At 43.8% G+C, this 12016-nt stretch overlaps 1 protein-coding gene across 2 annotated transcripts in view; it reads right to left on the minus strand.

Annotated features, from left to right (window-relative positions):
- The window catches only part of Fam20a (FAM20A golgi associated secretory pathway pseudokinase), an 82026-nt gene that overhangs the window by 68359 nt on the left and 1651 nt on the right, over positions 1 to 12016 (minus strand). The gene's annotated exons all lie outside the window — the stretch shown is intronic.

Here is a 12016-nt window from a genome sequence, read left to right on the forward strand (position 1 = left end):
GTTTCATTCTTCTACAGGTGGAGATCCAGTTTTGCCAGCACCATTTGCTGAACATGCTGTCTTTCCTTCAGTGAATATTCTTGGCCCCTTTGTCAAATATCAGGTGGCTGAAACTGTATTTACTCATATTTGCATCTTCAGTTTTGTTCAATCTTCTATGGGTCTATTTTTGTGCCAGTACCATCTTGTTTTTATGACTATAGCTCTGTAATATATCTTAAAATCTGGTGTAGTAATCCCCCTGGCATTGCTCTTAGTGCTCTGGGTTGCTTTGGCTATCCGAGGTCCTTTGTGCTTCCCTATGAATCTTAGGATGTTTTTTTCCAATTCTGTGAAGAATGTCATGGGGATTTTGATTGGCATTGCACTGAATCTATACATGGCTACCAAAGTAGGATGATCGTTTTCACAATATTAATTCTTCCAATCCATGAGCATGGGAGGTCCTTCCATCTTCTGATGTCTTCCTCAATCTCTTCCTTTAAAGATTTAAAATTTTCATTGTAGAGGTCTTTAATGTCTTTGGTCAGGTTTATTCTGAGATATTTTATTTTCTTTGCAGCTATTGTGAAGGGGAGTGTTTCCATGTGCTCTTTCTCTGATTGCTTGTTATTGGTATATAGAAAGGCTACAGACTTTTATAGGTTAATTTTGTAACCTGCCACTTTACTGAATGTGTTAATAATTTCTAGGAGTTTTCTGGTGGAATTTTTTGCATCTCTTAGATACAATATCAGCAGATGAAACATCTTTACTATCACAAACTATAATGGTTCTTAACAGACCATGGATTCCATACCTGCCACAAAGAAGGACTATGAATCAATTGCTATATGAGCTGAGTTTTTGGCTGGTTTCTCCCATCTTTTAATGAGTTTATAACTAATATTAAAACAAAATGTTACCTACTGTGTGGTCACCTGGGGGTTCATTCTGTAATGAGTTTAACCAAGAGGGGCCACTGATATATTAGGTACTCAATGATTACTTTATTGATGGTTTTCATTTGGTTATAATCTATTGAGATCTTTTTCCATCCCCCAATTTTGCAGCTCCATTCACAGCATAGTGATGGACTGATTATGCATTGACTTATCATTGCCAATCCAAATGTGTATTCTGAGGAAAATCTAGGTAGCCCATGGACCTTTGACTTTTGACTTCCCTCTGGATAGCGGTCAGTGGCCTTGAGTTCACTTGCCTAGCCGGTTTAACTCCATACTCTTCACAAAGAGCATTTTCTTCCTTACTCCTAGTTCAGCTAATTGCCAAGTTGATTCCTCTGCACTGAATGAAAACCTTGAAAAGCTGCAGTCCAGGTACTGCTGGGAGTTTTATCTTAAAGCAACTGTCATTCAAGTGTCAATCAGAAGCTCTTCTGAAAGGATCAGGCTCATAGAGAATGGTCCAAAGGATTCCAGCTGCCCATTGTCCTGGAAACCAAGACTTTACCTTCTTTCTTTAAGTGAGACAGCAGACCTGAGTACCAGAACCCAGCTGTGGGTCTGGGTAGACACAGTTCTATGGGGTATAAGTTCATCTGTTTATGCTGAGGCCATGTACAAAGGGCTATCAGTGGGATGGTCCCTTAAGGATGTGAAAGAGGATGTCAGGCCTTATACAACTCTATGACTTCTGGGGGTGGTGATGGCATGGTGGGAGGGCAGGAGGGCAGATGTTTCCTTGCTGAGTTACTTCCACTACTTACAGGGCTTTCCTGGGCCTCTATCTTTTCGAAAGAGCTGGTAGTTCCTAAGCAGAGCTGACTATGGGGGTTTTCTTGGCAAAGACTTTGAGAAGCTCCTTACAACCTGGTTCCAGCGCTCTCCTGTATCATTTTCCATTTGACCTACTTTTTTTTCAACTATTGAACATTTATTTTATATTTCAATATACCATAATTATTTTATGATATATCTGACCACTTATCTAACAGCTAATCTTTGAATCTCTTTAATCTAAAAGATTTAAACACATTAAAAAGAGAACTGTATAGAATTTATATTTACAATGGAATATGGTTGCTGTGAGCTCCTGGCCTGTGCCTCTGAAACTGTGAATGGGACCTGATTTTGAAAGAGTCTTTGTGGGGAGCTGGAGAGATGGCTCAGGGGTTAAGACCACTGGCTGCTCTTGCAGAGGACCGGGGTTCAATTCCCAGCACCCACATGGCAGATAACAACCATCACAACTCTAGTTCCAGGGGGAATCCAACACCTTCTCCTAATCTCCTAGGGCACTGCACAACACGGGTGCACTTACACACATGCAAACAGTACACTAAAATAAAAATAATAAATAAGACATTATAAAAAGAATCTTTGTAGCTACAACCAAGTTAAAATTCCTGAGACTAGATCATCTTAGATTTTCCAGATGGTTCCTGAATCTAATGACAAGTGTCTGAAGAGAGAGCGAGAGCGAGAGCGCACATGCCTGCACGAGAGAGAGAGAGAGAGAGAGAGAGAGAGAGAGAGAGAGAGAGCCTGTAAACACTATTAGAAGAGGAGATGTACATACACAGAAGAGGAGATGTGATCATGAGGCAAATCATGGAGTAATGGCCGCTGAGTACGGAATGCCATCAGACACTAGAGGTTGGAAGTGGCCAAGATCAGAGTCCCCCTGGAGCCTTTGGCACAAGGTTGCCCTGGTGGCACCGAGGTGGCTTGTGTCAAGAACTATAAAGTAGTACAGTTTGAAGCCACAGACAACGGCAGATTGTTATGGCAGCCTCCAGAGTCCAATGCAATGCCTGATTACACTTTGTTCAGGAAATCCAGGTGGTCTCATGACTTAAAGATGCACTCCAGACTCCATTAGACGTGTTACATCTCAGGCACCCAGCTGGGGCTAGGTGGGTTGTGGAGTTCTCTGTGGAAGGTACCAGGCTAGAGAGGTAGAATCATTTGTGGTAGGAAACCCTCCTGAGTATTTTCAGTTTTCTGACAGAATGTGTTCCCTGTGTTGCTTTGGTGCCAGTTGTTTTTAATCCATCTTAATGGCATGATGGTTAATACTGATTGTCAGCTGTACAGGATCTAAACCCACCTAGAAAACAACCCTCTTGGTAGGCCTGTGTCAGAGTTTCTAGATTAGGTCAACTGAAGTGGGAAGGCCCATCCTAAATATGAGTGACAATAGTCCATGGACTGGGGTCCCTGACTGAATAAGGAGGAAGCAAAACAAGCACAAACATTCACTTCTCTCTTCTTCTTGGCTGTGACCAGTTGCCTTGAGCTTTTGCCTCCATGTCTTCCCTGACAAGATGGATGGTATCCTTGAACTGTGAGCCACAATAACCCTTCCTTCTTGAGGATGCTTTTGTCCCAGCAATGTGTAAGGTAACTAATGCAAATGGGGACTTCTCTGAGAAGTTCCTGGCCTCTACAGGGTCTGACCCCAAGGGCAGCACCTATGGGGCCATCTGCAGGGACAACTTAAACTGCAGAGGCAGCCTGGGGCAATGGGGCAGTTACTTCATGAGGAACTATGGATTGACTGATGACTTTGCCAGGGGTATTCCAATTGACATTACTGGCTGTATAGATCAATACTTTTGTCGTTGTTTGTTTTGAGACATGGTCTTGCTATGCGACCCAGGTTATTCTCGAACTTGTAATCCTGCCTCAGATTCCCGAGATTATAGGCATGGCCATCATGTTTGGCTTCAGACCATTCCTTCAGTGATGAACTAATCATACAAATGACTCCATATGCTCATGGCTGACAATCTTTACAGTTGAACATCCCTAACTAAAAAAAGGAAATCCAAAAGGCTCCAAAATCTGAAACATTTTGAGTGTTGACATGACACCAGAGTGGAGAATTTACACCTGACTTCATGTACTGGAACATAGTCAGAACACAGATGGCACTAAAAATACTGTGTAAAATTACCTTCAGCTGGTATGTACAGGGTACATGTGAAATAGAAATAACACTTGTGTATAGACTTTTGTCCTACCTCTTTAGGAATCTCATTATGTGCATGCAAAAATTTCCAAATCCAAAAAGTCTGAAATTCAAAACAGTTTTGGCCCCAAGCATTTGGAATTAGGGATTCTCAGTCTATATTGCAAATATCCTAAGGAGAAATGAACAGATGATGTTCTTTGAAAGTTCTTTAATAAAACATAAGCTCTTAATAAGTCCCATAAGGAGAAACAAATCTTCGTTATTGTTTCTAAATAGTACATTGGTTGATATGAAAGGGAGACGGTGGTGTATGCTTGACCCATTCAGCCGCAGCATCTGTAGCCTTCGAGAGGATTAGGATTATTAAGAAAAATACAAAGATCCAATTTTGAGCCTCCGACCTCAAAAAATGGACTCTGGAAGAAAGGGAGCGCTCGGTTGCTCCATAAATATGTAGATTTAAAAAGAGGATAAGTGAAGAGGAGACACTCTCTGCCTCTGGGGAGGGGGCGGACATCGTCTCATCTGCGGGGTTGCAGGGGGAGGGGGCAGGTAAGGCTCAGGAGGCTTAAAGAAGTTCAAGAGGCCTCTGGTTCCCGGCTGGTGGAATGTGAGCAGTGGATAGGGTGAAGCAAGCAGGTGAGCTGGGGGGGGAGAGAGAGAGAGAGAGAGAGAGAGAGAGAGAGAGAGAGAGAGAGAGAGAGAGAGAAAAGCTAGCACTGGGCATGTTAACACGAAACAGTTGGAAAGTTACTTTATATGAACTTCTAGCAATGATAACAGCATTCATAAGACCCATAAGACCCATGCAAGACAAAATCCCTGAATAGAAATGGAGAAGAGAAGATGCCCCAACACTAGCTGAAGAATTATTCCCAATCAATAACTGCTGGGGGAGAGCGAGAGAGAGAGAGAGAGAGAGAATGAACTGTGTGTTGGCTGCCTGGCCTCTTCTCCCTCACTGAGGTTTGGCTGCCTGATCCTCTACCTCTGTTTCCTATCCTGCTCCGGCTACTTTGAGCTGGGTTTCTGACTTGCAAAACCAAAGTATCCTGCAGAATGCAGGGACTATTTTGCAAGTACAATGAGCATTTCCTAGGAGGGTGAACATATGCTCAGAATGCAAATTTTGCATAACTTAAGGGAAATGTGAATCTTGCCTGAACTCAGCAGGATACAGTGACCCCAGTTAAAATCTCTTGCAGTGAAACTTTGGTTAATATAGGAGGCTGGATTTCATTAAGGAATTGGGGTCACTCAGTCTGACTTCTTTTTCTGAGTGCTCAGGGGAACACAGAATGTAGAACTAAGCGGCACTGGTTATGTGTAATTCTTACCAGGATAATAAAGTAAAGAGCATGAGCTGCGCTATGAGAACAGATAAATGCACTTTCCCTACAGGATTTGTGACTTTTCTGCTGTGAAAGTGAATCAGAAATATATGAATATTTATATATATGATCTGTGTGTATAAATACACATATATGATCTATATATCTATATCAATCCATCTATATGTGTATATATATATGAAATATATATATAAAACAGACAATCTGGTCCTCTATATAGATTTTATTTTGGTTAGCATCATCAAAATTATTTACCAATTATCTGTAGAACTTGACCCAGATGTTGACGACTAAAGCAAGTTTGCGGTCTGAGAGCTTTGCCTGGCTTCCCAGGGTGAAGAGCTCTGTTTTTCTTTGGGGGACCTCTTGGGCTGGGTATGTAGCTCACTGAGAGAGCACATGCTAGGCAAGGGCCCAACTTGGGATTTGATCCCAGGTACTGAAAAAAATAAGCCATCTCATCTCTACAGGCCACTCTATGCTTTTTGTTTTATGGTGGATGTTAGGTGTCTTTCTCAATTGCCCTCCAACTTATTGTGAGATAGGGTCTCTCACTGAACTTGGAACCCACCAACTTGGCCAGACTGGCTGGCCAGCAAGCCCCAGGGATCTCCCTATCTCTGCTGCCTCAGCACTGGGATTATAGGTACGAGTTTTTGAGCCTGGCTGTTTGCATGGGTGCTGGAGATCTGAACCGAGGTCCTCATGCTTGTGTGGCAAGGACTTTACACACTGAGCCATCTCCTCAGGCCCTATGCCAGCAGTTTTTAAGTTTCTCTTTTACACTCTTTATTTTGCAGAGTTTATTATAGGCACTGGGCTTCTTAGGAACCCTAGACTTTCACTGTGCTCTGTCTCCAGTGGCTTCCCAAATTTGTCATCTGGTTTACTACTAGTGAATCCAATAAAATAGGCCCTTTCCTGAGACTTCACTTTGCCTCTTGGTGAAGCCAAATTCTCCTGGCTGGTCCCAGGGCTTGGCCTCCAAAAACCTGGGCGCTTGCATCTCTGAAGCCCTCAGAACTGAGTTCTGTCCTGATTTCCCATTTCAACCATAGGACATTTTGCCAAGTGACAGGGCACAAGCGAAGCTGTGCCTTTTTTCCATACTGTGGTTTTCATTAGGCACATATGTGAGTGCCTGCCTGTAATAACAGGTAGCAATTTATGCCCAGTAACTTCTGCTCCGCTAAAGCCGCAGCTGTTTGGAATGGTATCCCCACTGGGCTTTAAGCCATATGAAAGCAACTTCAGTCGAATCCGCAGCTCTCGTCAGCTTCCAGCGTAATGAATAATCACGAGAAAAATACAGGTCGGCACCTGCCAAGGGGCAGGGCAGGGATTGCTTTGGCTAAGTCAAGGTTTCTGTGTTTCCCATTTTTATTTCATGCATGACTTCTTGGCTGTTCTTCCTCAGAAAGCACAGGATGCTAAAGAGATTCTCTCATCTTAGCAAATGACACTTTCTCAGCTCCCCTTTTTCCTCCCCCTCATGTCTGAACTTGATTTTATTTAGGCTCCTGCCATAGGATGCACATCCCAGATCCAAATTTCAGATAGTCTCAGCTACTAGGTTTCTATGGGGAGGAACAGGCAAGCTGTAGGTGGGGTGATTTCAGAGTTGGGATTGATTTTATTCAAGGCCTTTTCTGTAGGAGAGGATGGGCTACTGATAGCCCCCAAATCCTGGTGTCATCTGTTTCCAATTACGCATTCTCCAGATATTTCTTCTGGATCTACCCCATGGTAAACCAGGAAACAGATGTCTGAGGGTGATTCTGTGTAAGCTCAGGCTCTCCATGCCAAGAGCAAGTGGCCCTTCATCCTTACTCCGCTTCAAACTCCATGAAGTTAAGCTGGGCAAAACAGATGATCGTGAAACACCACATTGTGTATATGCAGAGACTATACAGCCATGGAAGGACCAGCGTAGGGGTTGGTTGCTATGGCCTTTGAATATCAAAGGATCCAGGGTGCAGGGAGCTGGTCGCTATGAATACGGATTCTGGAGCCAGCCCCTCTGGGTACAAAGCCTGGTATGGTTTGCTATCTTCCCAACTTTGTGTAGCTTGTATAACTTCGTTCTGTTTCCTCCATGCAGCAGACTAAACAGTAGGCTTGTGTTCACTTTCCATTGCTGTGCTACGAGTCATCACAAATCCGATAGCTTAAACGACACTCCTACATTAGCTCCCAGTTCTAGGTGTTTGAGGCCCAGCTCTGTGTGGTTGTATCACATGCAGAGGGCTCACAGAGGACTAAAGTTAAGGTGTTAACTTAGTTGAGTTCTTGTCTGGAGGCTCGGGATGGGGGTGGGACGATCTCTGCTTCCAAGCTCATTCCTGTTGGCAGCAGAATCTATTTCCTGGTGGGATAGGACCCAAGTCTCCATTTCCTTGCTGTCTGTTAGCAGCAGGTGGCAATCTGGACTCTTAAAAGTCATTTATATCTCCTGCCAAATGGTCCCCCTCTCTTCAAGTCAGCAATGGCTCATCTAATCCTTATTGTACATTGAATTTCTGAGTTTCTCCTCTTCCACTGGCTCTCTGCTTTAGGGTACATATGATTAGGTCAGGCTCACCAGATAATTTCCTGATTCCAAGGGCAACTTGCCTGGGACATCTACAAAATCTGTTTGGCAGTGCCCACAATAGCATGGGATCGAGTTATTAGAAGAAGGGTGCGTGCCAGTGCCAGGGCTGGAAATCTTAAGAGGCCATCTTGGAATTCTACTGACCACACACACCTTCTTCCATAGAAGCTATGAGGCCTCAGTAAACTACACTTAGTGTAGGTGAAGTAATGGGCCCATGGCAAGCAGGGTTGAGGTAGGGGGATTTACATGTGAAAAGTGAACTGTTTGGATTTCCAGGATTGTTGAGAACTCAGCTGGGTTGGAAAGAGGTTGTTAGGGGCTGCAAGCAGTAGAATAACTGACTTCCGGTTCTTGACCAAGGAGCTTCACTTTGATCTGTGTAGAAACAGGAAGTGCCACCCTCCTTGGATGACCACCACTGGTACTTCCCCCGGATTTGGGTCTTCCCTGTGGTCTAAACTGGCCATCTAGACTAGCTAGCTTATAACTTAGGATTCTGAGAAGAGCAGAGAGGTTTCCTCTAGCTATGAGCCCAAGGGCTCAGAAACCACTGAAATAATAGCTTTTCCCAAACCAGCCCAGCCAGGCTCTCATTAGGAGGAATGGGAACAGATCCCCACTCACTCCTGCTAACCACACATGGGCCGTGGCTGGGGAGCATTTCCACATCTCAGGAGGCCGTTTCCCTCTTAGTCCAGCATTGCTTGCAGAAGACTCAGACGAGGGTCAAAGTCTTGTTGACTTTGGGAGGAAGGCCAACGGCCACTGTCCGTGACTGTGAGCCTGGACTCCTGTCCACTCAGAGAGCTGAACTGCTCATGAGAAATCAATATTGCAAACAGTCTGGGGCAGTTGCAAGGTAAGCCAGAGAGAGACAGAGAGACAGTGAGGAGGGAAGGAACAAAGATGGGGAGGTGCCATTGCTCAGTGCACGCTGCCACCGGAGGACTGGACTTCTCCAACCCCTGGACTAGTCAGTTCTTTCCAGTTAAACTCTTCATCTCTTCCAACCTTTTCTCTCCCCTCTCTGTCTGCCTTGGTTTCTAGATCTTTTCAAAGCTTCTCCCAGAAAAACTTCAGCCAATTTTTTTTCTCTCAAACAGCTGTCATTTTTGAAAAGCTGCCCAGTCTCTTTGCTAAAGGGAGACTTTGGGCCAGGGTTCCTTTCCGTGACAGCGAGGAGGTGGGAGAGGTGATGGCAGGGGATTGAGAGAGTGGGATCCTGCAAATACACTCACACATTTCTTGGAAATGCTGAACCTGTGATTGCAGGCTAAGACCACATTCTTGACATCTGAGGAAGATGCCGAGGAAGAAAAGCAGACAGCCAGAGCTCATGTTGCTTTGAAGCTGCTATAGTCTCTACACAAGAGAGGCATGACCCTATTTGATCTTGACTGTCAGGACCAGAAGATTGTAGAACTGACCAAAGATATGTGGGCAAAAGTCCAGGCCAAACTCTCCAGTTTTGACATGTCTAAGGACAGATGTTGTCTGTTTTGGGCAGTTACTGACTAGGGAAGAAACTCCAAGTTCAGCCAGTCAGACTGCCAGGATAGTAACAAATGTGAACTGTTACCTGGGACCCAGGTAAAGCCCACTGTCACTGTTGCTGATTAAAAATGAAAAATAAGAGCAGCACAATTCTGCCTTGTTAGTTTACAGCCTCAGATAGTGAAAATGACATTCCTCTCCCTTGCTTCCTGTACCCCTGCCTTTTTGATATTCCAGATAGGTGCCAGAGGCGTCATCAAGGCTGATGGAGCCTGGCACTGGCTTGCTTGCTGTGATCAGCAGCTGACGCCCTGACAGGAGCACTTTCCACGATTACATTTTAAACTTGGACTGTGCCACCCTTGGTTACATTTCAAGGGAGGAAGACAAGGAGGGAGAGGAAGGAAGGAAGGAAGAGCTGTCGTATAAGAGGCTTGCCAAATCTTCAGGGTCAGAGAACACGTGGTCACCCATCCTACATGCGGTGTCTCTTTTGCATTTCAACTTAACTAAATACTGACATCTCGACTAACCAATATCGAGTGAAACTGAAACAGTCAAAACAGTGCACAAACTCCAGCTGGCATCGTGTGAAATCGAAAAGGAATGTTCTTGGGTGGGGAGTGGAATGAACCATTACATACCCCCTTTTGGAAACTAGCTCCAGTTGTCAAAAGGCATTTTCTAAGTGCATACCATTACTTCTTAGTGTGGTGGTAAAAAAGAAGTATAAAGATCACTCAGACTAATGAGTCTTCCAGGCAAATGGCGAAGAATGCTGATTTGGCTGTTTTATTGCCTGCACCTCTCCTGGTGTGGCAGACAGTTTGCTGATACACGTATTTTGGATAGCAATTAATGTTAGGTAATTACTGGCAGGGAAGCCCACATGTGTTCATGTATTGCCAGCTTTTAAATACTGGCAGGGTTGTGGCTACAAAGGACTTGTCCATGTAAGAGGAAAGCAATCGGCCAGGTCACTCATTATTTCTCCCTTTGATCCCTTTAATTTTCTGCTGGGGGACCTGGAGGCTTCCTTCTCTCTGTAACTCTATAGCAGGCACTCAGGAATCATTAACACATGCACATGTCCTCAGAATCATCATACGCTTCAGTAAGGGATGGAGAGATTACCTTTCACAGGAACTCTTGATGTGTTTAAAATCCATGCTGGCCAATGAATCTTTAAGGTTCCATTTTTTTTTCTAGATTTGATACAAGGTCTCATGTCACCCAGGCTGGTCTCAAACTTACTATTTAGCTGAGAATGACCTTGAATGTCTGATCCTTCTGCTACTTCCTGAGTATAAGGTTTCTAGATGTGCACCACTATACCTGGTTTATGGGGCTCTGGGGGATTGAACCCTCGGCTTCATATATGCTAGGCAACCACTCTTCCAACTGAGCTACAGCCCCAGTGGGTTTCATTTTTAACACTGGTGTAATTTCAATGCATCTGTTTACTGATATCATCTCACTGATGCTTTCAATACTGCTCAGGTGAAAGGAAGGTGTTCTCTGCCTCTGAAGCCCAGGTCCAGCCCTGAGTGCAGCTGACCCTCTGATGTCGTCCGCAGACTTCACTTGGGAAATTGCCATGTACAGTCATCTGCACAAAAGTACTCTGTGACCTCTGAAGACCACAAGGTCACCAGTCCACAGTGATCCTCTGTTAAATGACCAACATTTCTGGGCAGTAAATGTAGGTGTGTGTGTGTGTGTGTGTGTGTGTGTGTGTTGACACATAGTGATGTTAAAAGCAAACTTACAATTGATTATATAGCTTGATGAGGAAAACTTTAACATCTGCATGAATTTTCATCCAGGGCCTAAGTGCCATAGGGAAGTTTAAGAAGAGAGAAATAAAACGAATAGACACCTATCTACATTTACAATAGCAACTTTGCCTATAGCTTGTAATTCTCAAATCTGTTCTTGACATGTAGATAATTTTTCTAGGAGCAAAATTTCCTAGTTCACTGATTCATACTCCCATGTCATTGATGAAATAAAGGTATTATCAAAAGGGACAGCATCAGAGAAGCAATCTCAAACTGCCTCTTTATTGCATATAATTAGGGATGGAATTGAGAACCACTTTGTTTCTAATATAAAACCATCAGCCATAGAGTTGCAATTGAAATTCACCATAGTGATTTCAGCCAATAAATTTCAAAATTTCAGCCTCTTCATTTGCCAAATTCTCCCCCCTCCTCCACTTTTAGCCCTACAGAATAATGAGAAAACAGTTAAATTGGGCTAGCAGTGAGATTTATTGCCTACTCATCTTCCCAAGGGACTATAAAACCACCCCTGACATCTCAGTTTGAAATCTTTTGTATTAACAGATGGGTGTGGTGCAAAAAGGCAACTCTGGATTCATGTGATAGTTAGACAAGTTCTGTATTTCAAAACAGAGTCCTTAACTCATATGAAGGCTTTCTGCCATTGGTTGGGGACATCAGCAAAGATGATTATCTCCAACACTCTCTTGCAAAATGTTCCTTTTAAATTTATCCTAAATATTTTCCCTCTAAATTTTGCTTTCAGTTTACAAAATTCCTATACAGATCTCTCTCTCTCTCTCTCTCTCTCTCTCTCTCTCTCTCTCTCTCTCCCTCTCCCCCCTCCTCCTCCTCTCTCTCTCTCTCTCTTT

The sequence above is a fragment of the Nannospalax galili genome, unplaced genomic scaffold (genome assembly GCF_000622305.1).
Source record: "Nannospalax galili isolate Female #2095 unplaced genomic scaffold, S.galili_v1.0 scaffold781, whole genome shotgun sequence".
In the NCBI taxonomy this organism is placed as follows: Eukaryota; Metazoa; Chordata; class Mammalia; order Rodentia; family Spalacidae; genus Nannospalax; species Nannospalax galili.